This window comes from Emydura macquarii, unplaced genomic scaffold (genome assembly GCF_026122565.2).
Source record: "Emydura macquarii macquarii isolate MOO-44397 ecotype Brisbane River unplaced genomic scaffold, CSIRO-AGI_Emac_v2 contig_1027, whole genome shotgun sequence".
Taxonomy (NCBI): domain Eukaryota; kingdom Metazoa; phylum Chordata; order Testudines; family Chelidae; genus Emydura; species Emydura macquarii.
In genome coordinates this window covers 6,803,297-6,812,935 of record NW_027131164.1, presented here as the reverse complement: position 1 = coordinate 6,812,935, position 9,639 = coordinate 6,803,297, and positions in this window count along the sequence as shown.

Genomic DNA, 9,639 nt, shown 5'->3' with positions numbered 1-9,639 from the left:
CTTGAGGTCTAACTGGCCAAAAAGACAGTGCCGGTGACCTTTTAATTGGCCATTCAATGATCATTCAGCACCCGCTGAGCCTGTTGTTGACGTGCTCCTTGCTGCTGTCTAAATTCCCAGTGTAAGGCTTCATGAGCCACAGGAGGAAGAGATTGGCGGCGTTTCCAAGGATTATGGCATTTCCACATCCCCCACTGGAATCTTCTGGTCTGGAAAGAAAGTCCCTGCTTGCAGCTTTCTGTACAGTCCAGTGTTCCCAAAGATGCGTGCATCATGCACTTTTCCTGACCACACTGCACTGATGTCAGTGATCCACAATGCCTGCAAGACCATGGAGAAGAAGCCCTTTTGGTAGATGTACTCCATTGCAAGATGGTCAGGGGCCAAAATTGGGATATGTATTCCATCTCTTGTCCCACTACAGTTAGGGAATCTTATTGCCTCAAAGCCATCAATTATTTCCTGCACATTACCTAGAGTCACAACCTTTCTTATCAGGAGGCCATTAGTGGCCCTGCACACTGGCATCACCACAACCCCCACAGTTGACATTCCAACTCCAAGCTGATTCACGACTGACTGGTAGCGGTCTGGAGATGCCAGCTTCCATAAAACGAGCGCCACTTGCTTTGCCACACTGAGTGCAGCTCTTATTCTGGTGTTCTTGCGCCACGGTGCAGGGGCGATCGCCGCACAGTTCCAGGAAGGCGGATTTTCTAATCTGAAAGTTCTGCAGCCACTGTTTGTCATCCCATATGTGCATCATGATGTGATCCCACCACCCAGTGCTGGTTCCCGAGCCCAGTACCAACGGTCCACTGTGGCTGTTCTGCGAATGCCAGAAGCAACCTTGAATTATATGTGTCCATGGCAGACAACGGGGCAGGTGTCACTGATTCACTCTCAGTTTTGCAGCTCGTGAAATACTGCAGGACCAGCCGTGTTGTGTTCATAATGCTCGCCACCAGAGTGGTCAGCAGCTCAAGTTCGACACTGTCAGCCAGAGAGGGTGGGCACACAATTTATGAGGGTTGCTGAAAAACAGCACAAAATGAAGTTGGAAGCCCATGGAATGATGGGATGGAAAGAACTGCATCACAGGATGGCAAGCATGTCCCCACGATGCACCGTGATCTGTTCTCAGAGCTCCCTAGCAGCAGAGAGTGGCAAATGGCACAGTGGGTTACCATGATGCAACACTCTCTCTGTCAATGCAAGAGCAGTGACAGTGTCTTCGCTGACACAAGAAGCGCTGTGAGGACATGCTCAGACAATGTTATTTAGGTGGCTTACCATCATTGACATAACTTATGTCAACTTTGCAGTACAGACAATGGTATGAAGAAGGTTATCCTAAGCATAAGAGAATTTCTGGAGCGAGAAAAATTACACACATCCCAAATGCTCAGCACTGTGCCTAGGGTATACATTTTCCACATCTTATAAGAAGGAGGAAAACATTTATATTTCCTTAAAAATATTTTTGCATGTGTAATCTGGATACTGTGTGTGAGAATACAGTGTTTGTGTGAGAGTATGTATGTAATGTGTGTGTGTATAGCGTCAGTGTCAGAGTGCAGTGTGTGTGTTCTTAGGGATGGCAGTCACATAAATATCCGCAACCACAATCAAGTGTAATTGTATTCTAAATGATATTCTGATCACATTTATGTTAGTGTATGTTTTATATACCACATGCCCTATAAGCCTCATTTCTTTGCACTCCACATCCTCTCCCCTGCAAATGAATTAATTTGTTTTCCACATTACTAAATCAGCAGGTTGAATTGTAAATCAATGTCCATTAATGTTTTCATTATACATGTGATGATGATATTATTATTGAATAAGAAGAAAAAGGTAGAAGCTGGATCCTGGTAGTTTTTGGTCCCCAGCCCTCATATTCCATTGCATGCATACATAACAAATCCAGCTACACCAACTGCACCAAACTGACAACCCTTAATGCACCCCAATACAACAGCACCTCAGAAACTCCAGTCTGACACCTTGATCCTGCTGGATCCAACGAGTTTTTATGTTGGGATCCAAATTATTCTGATGGACCAGGAGAAGCTGCATAAGTTTAAGCAGCAGAACAAGGTATGTAGCCAAAAATTAGGGATCCAGGTGCCAGTTGTATTTGCTGCCTTCTTGTACCACGATGTGTTGGGATCCAGACTTGTTCGGTGGAATAGCAGAAGCAAGACTCGCTCTCTGTTTTGAGGCACAGTTTCTGGGTTTGGGGGCCAAATTTTGGCATGACCCGACAGAAACGAGATCTGTGTTTTAATGGCGCTGTTGAGTTGGGCTGCATCGGGACCTGGAGTTGTGGGGAGCAGCCAGACATGCTCGTGATTCATATGGCAGAATTAGGGTTACCGGGATACACCTGTGGCTGGCTGCAGGTGCTAGATCTGGGGCTCTGCAGTGCTGCTGTGTCCTGATGCATGGGGGTGGGCGGTCTGGTGGTGCGAGAGGAGCAGCGACACTTCTTCTCTGCTCCGAGTTTCAGCTGAGGGAGCCAAAAATCGGCAGGATCCAGCTTTTACCCGCTCCCTGCCTGGTGGGAGGTTTTTGATTCTCCCTGGTGGGGTATCACGTGGTGGGGTGGGGCGACCTGCTCCCACCCAAGCCCCTAACACTTCCCAGCGATGTGTGTTCATTGTCCACAGCGTGTAAAGGAGATACACAGGTGCTGGGGGTGAGGCGGGGGTAGAAGGGGTAAGAGAGCAAATAGCCAGCCCCAGACAAAGTCTGCTCTGCTGCCGGGCTGGCTGGAGTTACAGCGCCCAGGATCGCAGCGGGATCGCTGGTGGTCCCGGTCCCCTGCCAGCGGCGGCTTCGCTGGCTGGTGCCTGAGGTCGCTACCAGCCTCCTCTCGTACACGGCCGCTCCGGGGCTCGCCCCTGGGGTCCCCCCGGGCGGCTCTGGGGGCAGGCGGCTGAGCACGGCGGGAGGCGCTGTGTCCGCAGTGGACGTGTGCAGCGGGGCGGCCCCCTGCCAGCCGGGGCTGGGACTCGGCCAAGGGGCTGGAGGGAATCCAATGGGCAGAGCGCCTCTGCGTCCCTGAGCCCGCCCACCGCTCCCTGCGCAGCGCATCTGATCTTCCCTCCAGCCGCCGGCGCGCCGGGCCGCGCGGCTCGCTAGCTGTGCAGCAGCCGGGAGAGCAGCGTTGATGGGCAGCGCCGCGCCGGATCCAGCTGCGGCCCTCGCCCCCCAGCCCAGGTATGACTAGCCCGCGGCGTTGCCTTCCGAGCTGGGCTGCCCCTCCCCGTTCCCATCGCAGCGCCCGTCCTAGACAGCGCCGAGCACACACCTGCGGGGAGTCCCGAACTTTCAGCTAGCTCATCCGCTGCTGCCCTAGCCCCGACTGGCTCCACGGAACCGGGCAACTTTGTTCGTGCCTCCCTCCCTCCCTCGCGGAGCTGGGTCTCCAAGTTCCCGGGTAGTTCGAGGCGCTCCCTGCTTTGGTGACCGTCTGTTGTAGGTTGCATGGTGGTGGTGGGGGGATCACAGTTCATTCCTGGGATGGTTTTGACTTTGCCTTCCATGCACAGCGACCCCCCAGTGGCCTGCCGTGCAGTGAGCACAACCGGCTCTGCCCTGGGGCGTGTTGAGCCATCAAGACGCCACTCTTCCAATGAAGTCCCCTTGAAAACGAGAAACTCGCTGGTTTGCATTTGGGGGCAGCAGCGCCCTGATCTCTCCGGCTGAGGACTCAGGCCCCTCTCTGCCCCCGGGGAGGAGAAACGCCTGCTTGGAGCCGGTGGGCAATTGGGGTGATTACTCCCGTATGATCTTGGACGGGAGGCTGGCTCACCCTGGGGCTTTAGCTAGTCAGTTTCACTGCTGGATTCTCTGCTGCTGCGGCCGCTCTTGTTAGTGGCTTCTCCAGGGCGGCTCTATAGGTACGTGGCTGCATCTCTTTCGCATTGCGTAGCTCGGTCCCTACTTTCAGAGCGTATTTAGACAAAAAGTAAACTAGCTGTAAGCAGCCTTCAGTCATAACAAGAGACTGCGAGTGGATCTGACACAGCTCCCTTGCCCATGGATGGCAGACTCGGAGCAGACTAGCTAAACTGGAAGTAGACTCCCACCTTTTTTCGATCCAGGTAGTTTTTAAAGTGCCTCCCTCTCATAAGGAAGAATTGCAATGTGTATTTCCAGGAGACAATGAGAATTCTCATGGATCGCTTTCAGAGCTCTCTTTCTAGGGATCACGGTCTGACACAGCCCCATTCTAACACTGTTTATCCTTTGCCTAATCCAAGCACAAGTACCGATTGCTCTGTTAGCCACAGTCTTAAACAGAATATCAATGATGTATCTGTCAGGAGAGTGTACCTCAAGACTGGAACAGTAGGAGTATATTGATTCCATTAGCAGAATTTACAGATCTAAGAACAAATCCTTTTAGCACAATCTCTTTCCCAGAATCAAAGTTCTTATCTAAGCTTCTATCACTAATGTAGACCAAAAGTGGAATGTTAGTCAGAGTAACTTCTAAATAAGTGCAATAATTCTTACTTACCTATAGATAAACTGTGTATTAACTATGTATAGCCATGAACCAGTTTTTAAAAAAAGTGACTGGGGATTCTGGGTGCTTCTGTTTTTGGGTGTCCAACTTGAAATGCATTGAAGAAGCCTAGTTTTTCAGAGAGTGGGTGTTCTGGGCCATGGATTCTTATTTTAGCCATTTTCCTTGATCATGAACACAATATTTTAAGAAAACGCATCATTGTTATAATCAACTAGAGTTGAATCATCTTTGGTTTTAGAAATAACTGGTCAGCTTTCCCACAGTAAATTTGGAAAGAAAGAGCTGGCTTTGCAACTTTGCTAAGTATGTGACAGAATCAGCTAAGGGTTTTTGCCAGTTTGTCACGAAAGCTGAACAAGCAATTATTCATGACGAGACCAGAGAGACGTAGGAATGTCCCCCAAAGCCCATGCTTCAACTGAATTGTATGTGGGGGAAATGACAATATTGGAAAGCTGGAAAATCTGAATTTTGAATATTCTCAAAATTCTGTATTTAAACTACTAGTAAAAGTAGGGGTTTAAGCAGGATGTTATGCCCTGAAAATACTTCTTGAAAATAGGGCGTTAAATTAAATTTTCCATAGCTGAACAAGGATAAAGGAGAGCAACACCACTTGATTTAATGGTGAGGATCAGTTTAAGAAAATCTACTTAATTAAGTAAAATCTACTAGGTATATTGATAATTTAGGACATACACTGGCTCCTCTTCGAAAGCTGCTTTATCTTTCCCCATTTCCCCCTGCGAGTGTGTGTGTGTGTATGTGTATTCATAGCACTAAGCAAAGCACAAGAATATCAGCAGCCTTCAACAAGATGTCCTTAAATACAAGTGGAAGGGGAATGAGAAGGGATTAGATTCTGCTTTCAGTTACACTGGTGTAAAGCAAGAGTAACTCCATTGAAGTTGATATTTATTCTAGATTTAAGAGAGATCAGAATTTGTCTTAACATATCCTTCACACCCTCTCACCAAAAAAGGAAGTAATCCTCCATCAAGAAACATTCCCTCAGTGACCATTCCAGACACACGTCAAAATTTCCCAAGGGAAGATTAAAACAATCAATCAAAACCAGAGTGAATAATAAATCAGGCAATCAAGATACCCCTAATAATTTTAATTACAGTTTCCAGAGGATAATGGTAACAGTCAAGGCAGGAAGTTAACATGAACTCTGGCAGCTTGCTTCGCCTCTGACAAAATGAATGTCACAGGGGCCCAGATTCTCAGGATTAGTTAGACTCTTAACTTCCGATTTCCTAAATACCTTTGAGGATCTTGACCATTGTCCCTGGGTGCAAAGAGTCTTCCTGGAGTTGAGATGCAGCTGCACAAGGCATCTCAAACCCCTGTTCCACCAGGGAACCTACAAGTTGTTGGGGATGTGGGATTGTCATGCTGACGGATAAACTCATTCAGCATATTCCCTTGGTAGCCTCTGCCAGTGGTGGTACCTATGTAAGGGAATCTGTGGGTGAAATCAGTGTTGTTGGAAACACCACCTGCCCTCTCTGCTGGGATGAGTGTCACTCTCTAGCATGCAGTTGCCTGCACTTCACTCTAGTAATATTTATACCCTTCCATGCCAGCAGAAGTGAATCCAGCTCTACATACCCAGTCATTCTAATGAAAATTAAATATCAGTTAGCAAGGAGATAACATTAAACAAAAATACACAAATGCCCTTTTGCCCTTCAGAATCTGGATGCCTGGTTGGAGCACTGACTGCTGCCTGGCATGCTAGGTTTCTTAGCAGAGGAACAGCCGGTCTCCATCCATCCTGACTACATGTAACAGGCCACTGTTATCTTCCTTCTTTGAATCCCTCTCAGATTCTTTTCAGTTGTTCTGCAACATCACCCTCTGCATCCAGGCTTGCCCTTTGAAGAATGCGATTACATGCCACTGGGGTATTTACATTTCAAAAGACCTACCCAACTGTAATAGTATTAAATACAGGACTCTGATCGCCAAAGCAACATCATTTCCTCACTCTCAAACTTTAGTTGTGTCATGTCTGCCAGGGAAACACAATAAAATAAAATGGAGGCTCATGAATAAATAAATTATTCCACTAATCTATAGTTTGCGGATATTTTCTAGCTTATTTTTCTCATAGTCCCATCCTTTAGCTGCTTTTTCTTTCTTTCCTTCCATCTCCCTTTTTCATTAACTCCTAATTATATTCATTTTCTTTTTTTCCCCTTCCTCCTTTTATATTTATTCACTCATTTGTTCTTCCTGTGTCTCTCTTCTTTTTAAAAAAAAATGCTGATCTCACGTCCTGTCTATAAAATGTGCATATCCTAGTCTGGTTCTTTTTGAACAACAAAATCCTCAGCTGGTAGAAATGGTTTTAGGATATGTCTACACTGGTGCAGCTGTGCCACTCTAGTGCCATAGTGAGGGCACTTCCTATATCAGGAGAAGGGCTTTTTCTGTTTTCTCCAGGAGGCTGTAGCTAGGTCGACGGAAAAATTCTTTCGTTGACATATCTGTGTCTAGGCTGACTTAACTACATCTTACAGAGTGCAAAATTTTTCACAGCCCTGAGGGATGTAGCTAGATTGATTCAATTTTTTTAGTGTAGACTAGGACCATAGATCTGTTGACTTCAGTGAAGCTTCATCAGTTTACACTATTGAGCATCTGGCTCATAGTTTTTCCCTCCTATACTCTCCTCCTGGCTTCTGTGTTCATTTCCTTTATTCTTTGCCATTCTCTCTGCTTTTATCTTTTTGCCTTCTTTGATTTTTCCCTTGTTTTTCTTCCCCTCTGTTTTTATTTTATTTTATTTTATTTTATTTTATTTTATTTTATTTTATTTTATGTAAGTTCTTATTATACTCTAGCCAGTCATATCTGGGCACTTTCAGAAGTTCACATGACTAATATGTGGTTCATATTCTCTCTCAGCCTCTCCCAACCAGAGAAATTCTGTGTAAGGTGTAGTGTTTTGGTAGGTTCTCCCCCCCTCCCCCCTTATTTTTAAATAGATTTGTACATATTGACCTGTGTTTATGTTAGAAAGCAGGCCAAGGAAGTGTGCCCTGCACTTGGAGCTGAATGTGGTGAAGTTTGTGATGGTCCTTCGTTCCTGGAGTTTGTTCCAGTCTAGACTGCCCACCAAGAAAGCTGTCTCCCACACAGGCAAGCTTTAACCTTATGGTAGAGAGTTCCGCTCTGCCTGAGGAGTGGAGTTGTTGACTGTGGTTCTCATGCTGGGGCCTTACGTGATCTTTTAGATAACCTGGGCCCAGGCCATTGAGTGCCTTGAAGTTAAGGATCAAGACCTCTAACTCGTCTCCATATTCTGTGGGAGGCCAGTGTAGAGAATCGAGGACAGGTTTGACGTACTTGTGGTAGCCTGCATTGCTCAGGAGACGTTCTGCAGCATTTAATAGTAGCTGGTGTTTCCTAAGGGCTGGTGGCTTCAGCAGCCCCTTTGGTTCTCCTTATTCAGCCCTCCTCTGGCTCCCCGTTATACTGTTTTCTCCTCCATTCATCCCTCCTGTCCCTCCTTTCCTTATTCCAATAATGTGTTGTCTCTACTCCGCTCTCACTCACATGTATTCTCTTGGGGGGGCTCCCAGTGGTCCATGCCCTTGCTGTGACCTCCCATTCTCCCTTTCTTTTCCTGCAACCTCTCTTTTCTTATCTCCTTTCCCTCCACTCTGCTCCCCCCAGTGGCTCATCCCATTTATCTCCTACTTCTCATTCTCTGAAGTGTTAATGTGAATGGAGGTGAGGCACCCGCTGACTTCTGCTATATCTGTGTTACCTTCTGCCTCCTGTGAGGGAAGAGTTGGGAGACAATCTGTGGGAAGAGTGCCTTTCAGTGACAGAAAACCGCCTATGTTTGGTCTCCTAGGACCGCACGCAGTGGCACATCTGACTCCCCCATTGGAGCAGTGGCTAGCAGGGCCCTGCTAATCTGGGAGTGAGGGTGCACCCTGTGCAATCGCACACCCCAGCTACAGAAATAAGAGTGGTTTTGATTGCAACTGGCACCAAGCAAAAGGGTTCCAGGTAGATTTGCATCTCAAAGTGAGAACTCAGGCAAGGAATGCTGCTTGGCCTCTGGATCCAGCAGCTTCAATGGAAATTACCATGTAACCATCTGACAATGTTTCTCTCTGGCATCAGCAACAAGAATTGTTGTTTTCTCCCCCGTCCCTTACATATTAATTTCTCTAGAGCAAAACGGTCCTTTCCCATCTGCAGGCCAGATTTCTAAGCTACAAGGTGGATTTCTCTTGCATACTTGGTTCCCCACTGGCTCCCTGATGATTCCAGGATCCAGTTCAAAATCGCCTGCGTTCTTTTTAAAAGCTCCCCTGGATTTGCTCCTACCTGACTCATGGGCCTCTCTCCCTCTGTTTTAGAGGATTGGAGTTGGAGGCTGAAACTGGAGCAGTCACTTTCCCAGTCCTCCACTGAGGGAGGGATTGAGACTGTCTCACCCCCTTTCCCCTCACTAAAGGGTCCAGAAAGTTGCAGCAGCTGCATTTTCAGCCCATTGTGATGTCACTCTTCCATTTCAGTTCTCCCAAGCAATGGTTAAAGCAGATTGAAGTAGGAGGAGGAGCTCTCCCTACAACAGCCAATTAGGAGGGGGCATCATGGGGAGCGTTGCTTACCTAAGCCAGGGATGGAGGGGCAGCTCCCCTATGATTTTACCAGCAGAGGTACCATAAACTTCCATTTACATTAGCACTTGTGTACCGGGGAAGGGGGATGCTGAGGCAATATTATGTGTAACTCTCTTAAACTCCCCTTCTCCCTGCAACTCAGTGTAACTCTTTGCTAAAACACAGGCCGGAGTCCCATCTTTTCAGGACTTCTCAGAAAGCATTACACAGAGTTAAACATTGGGACTATTGTACATAAAATCCTGAGAAGTAGGTGTGAATAGTTCCCAGTCGAGTTCAAAGAGTACAGTTTCTTAGAGTAGGTCTACACTTAAAATGCTGCAGCAGCGCTGTTTCAGTTAAGAGGCTACTACGCTGACAGGAGAGCGTCTCCTACTGGCATAGTTAATCCACCTCTGTGAGAGGCGGTAGCTCTGTCTACAGCAGGGGTTAGGTCAG